The sequence below is a fragment of the Lupinus angustifolius genome, chromosome LG02, assembly GCF_001865875.1.
Source record: "Lupinus angustifolius cultivar Tanjil chromosome LG02, LupAngTanjil_v1.0, whole genome shotgun sequence".
NCBI lineage: Eukaryota > Viridiplantae > Streptophyta > Magnoliopsida > Fabales > Fabaceae > Lupinus > Lupinus angustifolius.
The window spans coordinates 16,101,946-16,111,064 of record NC_032010.1 but is presented as its reverse complement, the minus strand read 5'-3'; positions in this window follow the sequence as shown (position 1 = coordinate 16,111,064).

The following is a 9,119-nucleotide window of genomic DNA, read 5'->3' as shown; positions in this document are numbered from 1 at the left end:
ATTTATTGTTATTTACATTCCGCAATTTATTTATTCTTTAATACCAACCTTCCTTAAGGAAGAAATTTGGTTTGTTAATAAAAGGAACTCGAAAGGGAGTAAATAAATAAAGGTCACTTAACTTTATCATTCTTTATTTCTTTATTTATTTATTTGTTTCTAACAACTAACTATTCATCACTTTTGTACATTAGAATACCATTAAACCGGTGTTGGAATTTATTCCACAAAACCGAGATGCTATTCAAAGCTACTTAATAATTATGTCATAGGGGATTGCTTCGATACCATTGTACCGGCGTTAGAATTTATTCTAGCGAAGCCGAGATGGGGCAAAGAAGGAATAACTTATTCACATGATTATTAGAAGTAAGTTGTAACTGGAATATTCTTGAAACCATTATACCGACGTTGGAATTTATTTCAACAAAGCTGAGATGGCGAACAAAGAATAAATCCGAGTTCACTTACTTAACCAAATGAAGAAAACACACTGAAGAGAAGACTCCTTTCAACAATGTAATCCACAAAATAGGCTTCTTCTGAGATCCCATTGGTAGACTATATAAGCATCAAAGTGATACACAAGCTGCACCTGCTGATCCTAATGTAAATGCCTCTGCCAATCCTCCTGAACAACAAACTTCTGAGTTTCATGCTGAGTCTTCTTCATCTATTCCCATGCCTTCTAACTAGATGATCATCGATGAGTTATTCCCTCTTCGAGGCTACATCTCTAATCGGATGGATGCTCTTGACGCTCAGAATCAAGAAGTCCAATTCGAGCTTCAACATCCTTCTTATAAGAATAGCATGGATCTTGATGATGATAGCATTGAACACGAATCTTAGATCTCTTTTGTCTAGGAAATTTTGTTTGTAATGTTGCATGTTTTTGTACAATTTGCTGTTATTTTGTTGTTTTTGTGGTTATGGTTTGAATAATGTTTGAACATCTTTTAACTTTCTGCTATGCGATATCACTTTTATGATTACTTTTATGCTTATCATATAAATATTGTATGCTATATATATATATATATCTATATTGTGTTGGACTCTTGGCTTTTCTTCTTTTTGATGAAGTCAAAAGAGGGAGAATAGTTGGGAGACTGTATTTTCTAGATAAAACATTTCAGACACATAACTCCAAATCAAAGGGGGAGCATACAAAATAAGGGGAGCATACTCAAGACAAGTCAAGAGAATATCACAAATTATGCTACGCTTAGAAAACTACACTGTCCAGAAGATGTTGGTTTGTCATCATCAAAAAGAGGGAGATTGTGAAGAAGATTTGGCTCCTGACCTTGGCAAGGTTTTGATGAAGACACCAACATCACATAAAAGGAGAAAATAATGAATAATTATGAAGACGATAAGGGCAGAGCTTCAAGAAATTAAAATATAAGTCTATAGGTACTTCTATCATTATACTCTAATCTATACACTCAATAATAATGCTCAGAAAGTATTTTAAAAGAAAATTGATAAACACAAGTAGAAATGAAAACAATTTTCAAAATACTATGTAACAAGTTACTAGATCTAAGTAACAGGTCACCAGAACTAAGTAACAGGTTACATGAGTGAGAAACGAGTTATCCAACAAAAATTGATCAGGGTAATCGATTACACCATGTGGGTAACCGATTACACAACACGGTAGATAATTATGCAGTTGGATAGAACAATTGGGTAATCGATTACACCATTTGAGTAATAGATTAGTTCTTGTGAAAATTAATTTCTCAGTAGGACAGACTTGTTGGGTAATCAATTACATCAATTAAGCAATCGATTACTGAGAGCTGTTAGACCAATTTTCATATTCAAATCACACAACTTTCAACCCAAACGAAATGATTTCATTCCAAACGAATCCTACCTTTTCATAGAGGTATTTTGGTTGATTGGAATGTCTATGTAAAAGCTTTTGAACTCATTTCAAAGACACACAATTTCATAACATAACTCGGATTGAAATCACTCACTAAAACTACAATTTTCTGAAATACTAGTTCTGCACTTGGTGCAACTTGTTCATAACTTGATTTGCAAAGTTGCCTTAAGTGTTATTGCAAGTTATTCAAACATTGTGAGCATTAGTACTAAAGTATACATTGTGTTCTTGGATTGCAAGAGTTTATAACTTCAAAATCTTGTAAAGGAAATCTATTGTCGTTGTTAAACATATTCTTCATTCAAAGTTGTTAATTACTTTGTTTCACAGAGTGTGATAACAAAGGGGATAGTCACTTGGGAAGGGTATTTTCCAAAGAGTGATATAGGTGTTAGAGAGTGAGTAAGGTACAAGGGAATCTTAGAGTGAGAAATTGTAAATACTACTCTTAATATCTTATGAAGAAATCCCTTGCGCTACAATAGTACTGGACGTAGCCTTCAGTGGACAAGAAGGTGAACTAGTATAAAAACATATGTGTACTCTCTTCTCCTTTATCTCCTTACATTTACTTGATTATTTCTGTATATTATTTTCTGCTGCTATTAACTCTTGAATTGTGCAGTAAAATCAGTCATAGTTTTAAACAACTAATTCACCCCCCGCCTCTTAGTTGTCATCTCAGTCTTACAGTAACTTGTTACTTAGCGTTTTTGACATTGTATAAAGACTTATTCAATTCTTTTGAAAATAGTTTTGATTCCTTTGAATTTCTTTGAGCATTGTTACTAATTATAAATTGAGCATAAGGATAAAAGTACCTATCGAAGACTTAAACTCTAATATCTTTGAAGCTTGAATCTTCTACGTCTTCATATAATTCTTCCTTTTTTTTTCTTTTTATGTGATCTTGGTGCCTTCATAAAAATCGTGCCAAGGTCAGGAGCAAGATCTTCTTCACAATCTCCACATTTTTTATCATGACAAACCAACATCCTTTGAAATTTGGGATTTGAACTTTTTTGAGGTTCATCATACTTCATATGATATGACTTTGTTTGACTTTGAGTTTGCTCCCCCTATCTTGTATCCCCCCCTGTTTTGTTGTATGTGCATGAAAAATTTTGAAAAAAAAAATACACAGCTCCAACTTCTCCCCCTTTATACTTCGTCAAAAAGAAGAAAACCTAGGTGTCCAACACAATAGACATATATATATATATATATATATATAGCAAAGGGTAACAAGATACATAGTTTGACTTATTGAAAAGCCAAGGTCATAAATTATTTTAAAACAGTAGCATGAATTCTGAATAATATCAAATGCTATAAGATAATGAAATAAACATGACATAACATAACATTCATTCAAACAATTAAAAATGTAGTTCATACATGACAAAAAGTTAAGATAGTAAATAACACCCATTAACCAGCAATTTGAAAATAACAACAACAAAAAATGACTAAGAAAAATTCTAGACCACTAGAGCACTACTCCTAAGAATTTGGATCAGCCCGCTCAACATCCAAGTCCATATAATACAATCGGTTTTCCAAACGCCGAAGCTCTTCTTGGACTTGATCGTTCATAGTATCAAGAGCATCATTCCTATTAGTAATGTAGCCTCGAAGTGAAAAAACTCGTCCATAATCATCTGATTGGAAGGAGTGGAGTTAGAGGAGGAAAATTCAACACAAAATGAGGATCAAGTAGGAGGGTCAATCGAAGGATTTTATGGGTTAGTAGCTTATTGATCACCATGATGCTTATAAATCATGTCTGTGGTATCTCGAAAGAATCCCATCTTGTGGATCACATCCACATCAAATTTGATATCCCGATCATCGAGTGACATCTTAGACTATCCAGCAAAAGAAACGCTAGAATACTCAATTATAGCAGTTATGAGAATAACATAAGGCAAGGGTCCAAAATTACCTATAAAGAACCACATTATTTTCATTGCCATTAATGTCCAATTAATTGGCACATTATGTTTAATCGCATACATAAAATGTAGTTCCATATCATTTAATTGCGAATGATTTGAAATCTTTGGAACCACGATGTAACTCAGGAAGTAATGAAGCAAACAGTCCTCTATGTTAAAAATTTTAACAAGTAAAATATTTCAGTTTCTAATAGAATCACAGACAGACCTTTGCTTACGCAATTCAATTTCCCTTTTTGAATATCTACACACAGACTAGTAGAAATCCATTTTGTTATACCCTTCTAAGTGACATTGAATGCTTGATTATACTATCGTCCCTAATTATGGCATATTACCGCAAATAGAACTTAAAGTTCTGAAGTCTATGGCAATTTCTTTGCCTTAAAAAAAAGAGAAGATTTTATTCTTCTTCAAATTTAAATTGCAGTAAAATACCCTTACAAGTTCAAGATAGTATGAACAATACATTTCAAAAAACTCAAAGTGTCTTTGTTGCTTAAACATGATAGGGAAAATGAAATCATTATTCTCAAAAGAACTTAACATACCATACTACGGAGTAAAAATGGGTCTTTGCAGAAAATGCTCCATGAAGGTTTTGCATTGTTCCTCATTAGCCAGAAGATGTGCCAAATCCAATGTGTTGACTTCATCAGAGGTTTTTTGTCTTCCTTGAGCCACATTGGTGAGTTGGTTTTGGAGGATGAAGCCATGAAGTTGAGTTTTTGAAAACTTAGGTTTTGAAGGTTTGGAGATTTGTGGATTTTTGATTTTGATGTATAAACACGAAAATAATGGTTGAAATGTGTTTAGAATGGAAAATGTAGTATGAATCAACTAAAAATCACTCGAAACAGTAGAGAATAGTGGTTTTTCGAAGTTGGAGGGGGGCTTAACACAGTTGAGAGAGTGAAAATGGAGAAGATGAAGTTTGATAAAATTTGAAATTTTGCCTTAAATAGTACATAGTGTAATCGTTTACCACGATCGGAAATTGATTACTCAATCCTATTGTCTAGACAATTAATCGAATATTGAAAGATATTAATCGATTACACTGATTAATTTTTGAATTTTTAGGGTATCTGATGCCTTGTAATCGATTACCTTATTGCAATAATAGATTACGCACCCAAAACAATAAAATTTAAGCAATTTAGAGGACATAGAAGCACAAGTACGCATGGGATATATATAATGAAGCACATAAAATATATATAAACATATTTAGGACAAATATGCTTCATCAAGAATGCCTAATTCTTGTAAATTTATAAAAAAAAGGTTCTTTAGCTAAAGGTTTAGTAAAGATATCTGCTAATTGGTCATGTCTATAAAAAATTCCAAGAGAACATCTTTCTTTTGGACATGGTCCCTAAGGAAGTGATGCCTTATATCAATATGTTTGGTTCTTGAATGCATAATCAGATTCTTTGTAAGGCTTATAGCACTAGTATTATAACATCATAAGGGAATGCATCCTAAGTCTAATATGTAATCTCGCAATTGTTACTTGAGACACAATACTTGGGCACAACAACTACCTGCTGCTATGTATTCTACCTCAACAATACTTAGAGCAATTCAAACTTGCATTTTACAAGACCATGAGACTAGAGCCTTTCCAAGAATGTGACAAGTACCCCTTGTACTTTTCCTCTCAGTTTTGCATCCAACAAAATCTGAATCCGAATATCCCACCAAGTCACATAGACTTCCTTTCGGATACTAGAGTCCTACATTAAGTGTGGATTTAAGATAATTTAATATCCTTTTCATGGTAGTAAGATGTGACTCTTTGGGCTTTGATTGATAACGTACACAAAGACATACACTAAACATGATATCAAGTCTACTTGCAGTAAGATAAAGAAGAGAACCAATCATTCCTTGATACTTAGAGATGTCAATGCATTTTCCAGTTTCATCAACATCAATGTAAGTTCCAGAACCCATAGGAGTGGCAATAGGTTTGCAGTCATCCATTTCAAATTGTTTCAGCATATCCCTGCAATATTTAGACTGACAAACAAAGATGTCATCCTTGAGTTGTTTAATTTTTAGTCCAAGAAATTAGTTAACTTTTCCATCATGGAAATCTCAAACTCCCCTTGCATCATTTTACCAAACTCACTACATAAAAGATCATTAGTAGAACCAAAAATGATATCATCAACATAGATTTGAACAAGTAAAGTATGATGATCTTTTTTCTTAATGAATAATGTAGTGTCGAATTTTCCTTTAGTAAATTATTTATCAGGTAAAAAGCTTGTTAGAGGATCATACCATACACGAGGAGCTTGCTTTAAGCCATAGAGAGCTTTCTTAAGTTTATACACGTGAGAGGGATGCTTGTAGTCTTCAAACCCAGGAGGTTGCTCGACATGCACCTCTTCTTATATATAACCATTTAGAAATGCACTCTTTACGTCCATTTGATATAACTTAAAATCCAACGAACATGCGTATGCAAGCAATAACCTAATAACTTCAAGTCTAGCAACCGGAGCCAAGGTTTCATCAATGTTGATACCTTCTTCCTAGTTGTATCCTTATGCTACAAGTCTTGCTTTATTTCTTATAATAATACCATTTTCATCTTATTTATTTTGATAGACCCAACATGTTCTTATAACATGTCTATCCTTAGGTCTAGAAACAAGTTCCCAAACTTCGTTTCTTTCAAACCGGTTAAGTTTTTCTTGCATAGCAAGAATCCAGTGTTCATCCTCGATTGCTTCATCAATCTTGGATGGTTCCACTTGAAAAACAAATGCCATGTTTAGACAAGCATCATTCAATTTTAGGCGAGTAGCAACTCCCTTACTTATATCATAAATGAATATGATCTTCTTGTGATGGCAAATCATCATTTATTTTCAAGTGCTCTGTGTTGGTTGTAACATCGCTAATCATATTTTCTAAGGATGAACTAGGAAAGTCATCATCACTAATCATGGATTTTTATTCCAAGGTTGGATTATATTTATCAAAAAGTTACATGAATGGATTCTTCCATGACCATGGTTCTCTTATTAAAAATTCCAATTGCTTTTCTTGTAAGAAAATAAACAAAAACGAAAATTCATTCATTGACTTTTGCATCAAATTTTCCTAAGTTTTCCTTACCATAATTTAGCATATAACATTTGCAGTCAAACACATGCAAGTGATAAATATTTGGTTTTCTACCTTTGAATAGTTCATAGGGGGTTTTCTTTTGAAAAGGTCTAATTAAAACTCGGTTGGAAACATAGCATGCCGTATTGACTATATCAGCCCCAAAATATTTTGGGAGATTAGTTTCATTCATCATTGTATGTTCTAGTTCTTTCAAAGATCTATTCTTTCTCTCTACAACACCATTTTTTGTGGTGTTCTAAGAGTAGAAAAATTGTGAGTGATACCATTATCATCATAAAATTCCTCAAAAGAAGTATTTTGAAATTCACCCCATAATCACTTCTTATAGTAGCTATTTTCAAGGATTTGTCATTTTGAAATTCACCCCATAATCACCCCATAAACACCTCATTCTTGTGTACCAAGAATAGAGTCCAAGTGTATCTTGAAAAGTCATCTACTATCACTAGAGCAGAGTAGATACCACCGAAACATTTGGTCCGAGATGGACCAAATAAGTCCATATGTAGTAACTGCAATGGTCTATTAGAAGAAACCATATGCTTTGGATTGAAATAAGTTTTTGTTTGTTTCCCCTTTTGACAAGCACTACATATTTTGTCTTTAACAAACTTCATATCGGGTAAACTAGCAGCTAAATCTTTCCTGATCAGTTTATTCAAATGATCCATATGTATATGAGCAATTATCCTATGCCATAACAATGCATCATGATCATTAATAACTAAACATTTAATGGGAAGACAAGAATCATTTATAGCAATCATGTAAATATTGTTTACTTTCATACCAATAAGTTTAGAGTTTTCGAATATCTTACTATCAATGATGCACTTATCGGGATAGAAAGCCACATGGAACCCTTTGTCACAAAGTTGACTTATACTGAGTAAGTTGTGCTTAAGTCCCTCAATGTATAGATCTCCTTCTATTGTAGTAGAAGGTGGCTTCTCGACTCTACCAACTCCAAGATTTATTCCTTTATTGTTGTCACCATATGTGATGTAGCCATTGTCCCTTGGAATAAGGACAAAGAACTTTCCTTTGTCACCCATCATATGTTTTGAGCAGCCGCTATCCAAATACCATAAATCATTATCGGCTCCCAAATATTCCTGCAAAACCGGATAAGTAATATTAGGTACCCAATTCATTTTGGGTCCTACAAGGTTAACACATTTCTCTACCAATTAAAAATGTCCTAGGAATACACCATATTTTCTAATCATGCAAGTATTATGTGTATGCCAATATTTTTTACAGTAAGTGTAGATGGGTTGACGCTTTTGTATCCTAGTTCTAGATTTAGAGACATGATGAGTATGGATACTTGGTTTTTGAAAATTTATTTTTGTAGACACTTCATTTTTCTTATATAAATAAGGTTTGGAAAAACCGAGACCACTACGGTCGGTGGAGTATCTTTATACAACTTTATACAACTCTTGTTTAGACTATTGAGTTCAAGACTCAAAGTAGAAACTTTATTTTCAAGAGCAATACAGTTTGGACAAGAAGAAGAAGAAGGTTTATTTCAGAATGCGTCAATCTCATTCTTTTGATTAAAACAGATTTTGGTGAGTTTGACGTATTCACTATGCAATTCATTAAAAGCATTTAATAATTCAGAAAATGATGAATTATCTAAAGGTTTAGTTTCACTTACCTCATGATCATAAGAATGATGAGACGCCATTAGAGAGAGATGAGTTTGCTCTTCATTTTCTGGTTCTGAAGTGGAACTTGAGTCATCATGCTTCCATGTAATGTAAGCTCGTCTACTGGTCTTCTTTTCATGTTTTGCCTTCAAAGGATTCTTCTTTAGTGTAGGACAGTCCATCTTCATGTGAGAGGTTTCCTACATTCATAACAATTGAAGTTTTGGTTTTAAGTGGAAACTTCATTGGTCTTGGTGGATCTTCTTGGTTGTTCAACCTTACCACCTTTGTTTCTTTTAAGCAACTTACTGAACTTCTTCACCAGCATGCTCATATCTTCCATGTCCTCCTTTTCTGAATCATCTATCGAGGATTCATACACCTCAACTTTTGCTTTAAGAGAAATATTATTTCTCTTCTTCTCTTATTCTTCATGTTGTTCAAGTTGGC